Here is a 5,970-nt window from a genome sequence, read left to right on the forward strand (position 1 = left end):
AGGATATTGGAGCAGCAGCGGCTGCAGGTCGAGGGGCGGCTCCACCGCCAGCTCCCGAGATTCCAGTACCTGAGCCTCCAGCTCCACGGCCAGGGACTGAGGATCAGACTATGAGAGAGGCAGTCCAGCTATTGACTAGACTTGTGGCAGGACAGGTTCAGGGGCATGGACAGGGAGGTGACCGGGCTTACAGGCGTGACAGTTCGAGAGCCCGTGAGTTCTTGACTTGTGGCCCTCCAGAGTTCTTCGGGACAAAGCTCGAGGAGGATCCCGAGGAGTTCATCAGGAAGATGCGGCGCACCTTACAGTTTATTAATGCTTCCGAGACAGAGTCAGTTGCATTGGCTTCGTACCGGTTATATGATGTAGCGGCAAATTGGTACGAGTCATGGGAGTTATCCAGAGGCGACGGCGCTCCCCCAGCAGTTTGGGATGATTTTTCTCAGGCTTTTCTTAGCCACTTTCTGCCTCCGGAGCTACGGCGAGCCAAGGCTGACAGATTCTTATTGCTGAGACAGAGGGGTCGCAGTGTTCGAGAGTATAGTATGGAGTTCGACTCATTGGCCCGATACGCACCCGCTGTGGTAGCTACTATGGCTGACAGGATGCACAGGTACATTATGGGGCTGGACCGTTATTTTGTCGACAGCTGTTTGGTATTGGCTGCTCAGCCCGGCATGGATATTGCCCGGATTCAGGCCCACGCCCAGGGCATGGAGGACCGGCATAGGGAGCGTCAGCCTGATTGAGGCCAGGATCGGAGACAGCCCAAGAGGGCTAGATCATCTGGGTATTCTGGAGATTTTCGGGGCAGGCAGCCTCAGCAGCCGCAGCAGCCTAGCAGACATCCATCCCAGCCGGCACAGAGCGCACCTCCACAGCCTACAGGTCACAGATTTGATAGCCCAGGTTATTCAGGAGCAGGTCAGAGCTCCAGGGCTTCAGGTTCGCGGACAGACAGGGGTTCTGGTCAGACGAGGCCACCTAGGCCTCAGTGTTCTTACTGTGGCAGATACCATCCTGGGGAGTGCTACAGAGCCACCGGTGTATGTTTTTCTTGTGGCCGTCAGGGCCATTCTGTGAGAGATTGCCCGTATAAGGGTAGTTCGGGTGGTGCAGCGCAGCCTACCGGATCAGCCGCTGGGTCTTCATCTTCATCAGTGGCTATGCGCCCTACAGGGCCAGGTACTTCAGCACCAGCGGGTCGCGGCAGAGGTCGTGGTGGAGCTTCGGGTACTAGCGGTCCTTCGAACAGCATCTATGCTCTGTCCAGCCGCCAGGATCAGGAGGCATCGCCTAATGTCGTTACAGGTACATTATCGGTTTTCTCTCGGTCTGTGTATGCATTGATTGATCCAGGTTCGACCTTGTCATATATTTCGCCTCTGGTTGCTAGTAAAATTGGTATAACGTCTGAACCTATAGAGCCGTTTGAGGTAGCCACACCGATTGGGGACTTTATTGTAGCAAAACAGGTATATAAAAACTGTTCTGTAATTGTATGTGGCCATGACACTAAGGCAGATCTGGTGGAGTTAGATATGGTCGAGTTCGATGTTATTATGGGAATGGACTGGCTAGCCTCCTGTTATGCAAATGTTGATTGCCAAAATAAGGTAGTTCGTTTCCAGTTTCCTGGGGAGCCAGTTATAGAATGGGCCGGTAATACAGCATCGCCGAAAGGTAAGTTTATTTCATACCTTAAGGCAAAGAAAATGATCAGAAAGGGTTATTTTTATCATCTGGTTCGGGTACAAGACTTGACAGCAGAAACGCCGACTCTTCAGTCAGTTCCCGTGGTTAATGAATTTCCAGATGTGTTCCCAGAAGAGCTTCCAGGCCTTCCTCCAGAGCGGGAGATAGATTTTACTATTGATTTGCTTCCAGATACTCAGCCGATATCTATTCACCCGTACAGAATGGCACCGGCAGAATTGAAAGAACTGAAAGAGCAGTTGAAGGATCTGTTAGAAAAAGGCTTCATTAGACCCAGTACTTCGCCTTGGGGAGCCCCGGTATTATTTGTGCGTAAGAAAGACGGGTCGTTGCGTATGTGTATTGATTATCGACAGCTGACTAAGGTAACCATAAATAATAAATACCCCCTCCCCAGAATTGACGATTTGTTTGATCAGTTGCAGGGCGCCAAGTATTTTTCGAAGATAGATCTTCGGTCTGGCTATCATCAGGTACGGGTACGGGAGGCCGATATTCCTAAGACAGCATTCCGGACCAGATACGGGCATTATGAATTCAGAGTTATGTCTTTTGGGCTGACTAATGCTCCTACGGTATTCATGGATTTAATGAACCGGGTATTCAGGCCATTCTTGGATATGTTCGTAATTGTATTTATCGATGACATTCTGGTCTATTCTCGGTCCGAGGCAGAGCACGCAGATCATCTGAGAGCGGTATTAGGGGTACTTCGGCATCAGAAATTATATGCCAAATTTTCTAAATGTGAATTCTGGCTGGCTTCAGTGGCATTCCTGGGCCATATTATTGCAGCTGATGGTGTCCGGGTGGATACACAGAAGATTGATGCCGTGAAAAATTGGCCCAGACCCACGACGCCCACAGAGGTACGTAGTTTCCTGGGGTTAGCAGGCTATTACAGAAGATTTGTGGAAAAGTTTGCTTCGATTTCAGCGCCTTTGACAAGGCTAACTCAGAAGGGAGCCAAGTACCAGTGGACTGATGCTTGTGAACGAAGCTTCCAGTTGCTGAAAGAGAAGTTGACCACAGCCCCAGTTCTGACTCTTCCAGAGGGACCCGATGGATATGTTATTTATTGTGACTCTTCTGGCGTGGGATTGGGCTGTGTATTGATGCAGCACGGCAGAGTTATAGCTTATGCTTCTCGGCAATTGAAAAAGCATGAAAGGAATTACCCTACTCACGATCTGGAGCTTGCGGCGGTGATCCATGCCCTGAAGATATGGAGACATTATTTATATGGCGTTCATGTTGATATCTATACAGATCATAAGAGTCTCCAGTATATTTTCAGGCAGAAAGAGCTTAATTTGCGGCAGCGGAGGTGGCTGGAGCTCCTGAAAGACTATGATGTGGATATTCTGTATCATCCGTGCAAGGCTAATGTTGTTGCAGATGCGCTTAGCCGGAAATCTATGGGCAGCTTGGTCGATTTACAGCCAGACAGGAGAGAGATAGTACGTGACATTCATCAGTTGGCTAACCTTGGGGTTCGTCTGGTCGATTCTGGAGGTACACAGATTTCTGTCCGAGGGGTTTCTGAATCATCTATTAAGGAAGATATCAAACGGCATCAGTATGAAGATCCTGTTTTGGCACAGTACAGAGACACAGCCTATGATAAGGAGAAGACTCCGTTCGAGTTCACTCCGGACGGGACTTTATTATTTAGGGGCAGGTTGTGTGTACCTGATATTGCAGGCCTTCGGCAGCAGGTTATGAGTGAGGCACATTATGCTCGCTATTCGGTCCATCCTGGGTCTACGAAGATGTACCATGATCTCCGATGCTTATACTGGTGGGATGGCATGAAACGGGACATCGCAGAGTTCATCGCCCAGTGTCCCAATTGTCAGCAGGTCAAGATTGAACACCAGAAGCCGGGTGGACTGTTGCAGGAAATGAAAATTCCGACGTGGAAGTGGGAGATCATTAATATGGACTTCATTACAGGGTTGCCTCGCACTCCACGGAAGTATGATTCCATCTGGGTTATTGTTGATAGGCTGACAAAATCAGCCCATTTTCTCCCCGTCAGGACTACTTATTCCGCCGAGGATTATGCCAGGCTTTATATTAAAGAGATAGTGAAGCTTCATGGAGTTCCTATATCTATTATCACTGACAGAGGTGCTCAGTTCACGGCGAACTTCTGGAGATCTTTTCAGGAAGGATTAGGGACTCAGCTGAGCCTGAGCACAGCTTTCCATCCTCAGAGTGACGGACAGGCTGAGCGCACTATCCAGACGCTTGAAGATATGTTGCGAGCCTGTGTTATTGATTTCAGAGGTAGCTGGGAGGATCACTTGCCATTGATTGAATTTTCTTATAATAACAACTACCATTCCAGCATCCAGATGGCTCCGTACGAGGCTTTATATGGTAGGAAATGCAGGTCACCTATTGGCTGGTTTGATATTGGCGAGACAGAATTAATCGGCCCAGATATGGTCCAGCAGGCAGTTGATAAGGTGAAACTTATCCGAGAGCGACTATTGGCAGCCCAGAGTCGATAGAAATCATACGCTGATAAACGGCGTCGTCCTTTGGAATTCCAGGTTGGTGATTGGGTATTTCTAAAGGTATCGCCTATGAAAGGCGTAATGCGATTCGGCAGAAAGGGTAAGCTTAGTCCGCGTTATATTGGGCCTTATCAGATTATTAGAAAAATTGGGAATGTCGCCTATGAGTTAGATTTGCCATCTGATTTGGAAGCGGTACATCCGGTATTCCATGTGTCTATGCTCCGCAAATGCATTGGTGATCCCTCCAGAATATTTCCTGTGGATGATATTCAGGTGACGGAGCAGTTATCTTATGAGGAGCAGCCCGTAGCTATTTTGGACCGTCAGGTACGGAGGCTCTGTAATACGGATGTAGCCTCTGTTAAGGTACTGTGGCGGAACGAGAATAGGGAGGAAATGACCTGGGAGTCCGAGGAAGAAATTAAGAAGAAATATCCTCATCTATTCCCTATGCCCACAGGTAATCTTGAATCCCTACTTGATTTCATTTCAATGCCAATCGTATGTCATATGTGTTGTTTGTAACCATGAACTCCCCCAAAGTGTTTTCAAACCCTATAAGATTAATTTTACATTCGAGGACGAATGTTCTAAATGGGGGGAGGATGTTATATCCCGTGTTTTCACACCTTTGGAAAATTGGAAATAATTTGGACTTGTAGGAAATAAGGTCATATTGAATTTATGTAACCCATGAGTTGTTCATGAAAGAATATTAATGTGGAAGTGTTGAAGAAGGCCAAGGGCAAAAATTGGAATTTCGGAAATTAGTTTCGGGAATTACAAATGGGATCTATAAGTCATTGGGCCAAAATAATTGAATGAAAAATTTAGGCCCAACACTTAAGGGATGGCCGGCCATGTAGGCCCAAAACCCACCAATTTAATGAATATTTTCCATGTGTTGGAATTAATATATGAAGCCCTTATCTATTGGAATATTCAAGAAGCATAGAAAAGAAAGAACAAAACAAAAGAAGAGCAAAAATTGAAGGGAATTCGGCCAAACCCTCACAAATTCACCTTCAAAAATCTTCCTCCAAAAATTATTATCTTGTGGTTTGTCTACTAAATTAAGTGTCCTTTACAACTTGGTGTAGTTGGTTTGGAAGAAAGAGGACTTGTTTCTTCAAATTGACAACTCACTCAAGTGAAGAAGATTGGAGAAAAAGGTAAGAACTCATCCCTTTTTATTATGTTATGAAGGTTTGTTTGTGTTGTAGTATGTAGGGATGAGTAGAAAGTATGGAAATATGGAAGTTTGCAAAGTGGGTATATAGATATATATGTAGCCGTGTGTGTGCAATGTGGTGTAGGCAAAAATGAGTTGAATTTTATGTTGTATTCTAATTGTGGTTATGGTGGGAATTATATTGGAAGTGGAAGTTAAATTAATTTGGTTGAAGTTGTAAAATGGGCACTTGGCCGTGTGGCACTTCTTGAAGAAATGGGAATGAATTAATGTTGTTTAATATGTTAGTGGTGTTGTTGTGATCCTTGCAATGTAGATGAAGGTAAAATGATGTAAGTTTGCATTGAAATGGAATGTAGTGGCTTATGTCGTTTTAGATTGATTTTATGACATTATGAAAATAAAGTTATTAAGTTGCAAATTATGATGAGTATTGATGAAGTTGGAAGCTAGAAACATATTATGAGTATGTTTGTTAAATATTAGAAGTTTCGGACGAGTTATGACTTTAGCGGAATGTTTGTATATTATGTA

Source organism: Lycium barbarum, chromosome 6 (genome assembly GCF_019175385.1).
Source record: "Lycium barbarum isolate Lr01 chromosome 6, ASM1917538v2, whole genome shotgun sequence".
Taxonomy (NCBI): domain Eukaryota; kingdom Viridiplantae; phylum Streptophyta; class Magnoliopsida; order Solanales; family Solanaceae; genus Lycium; species Lycium barbarum.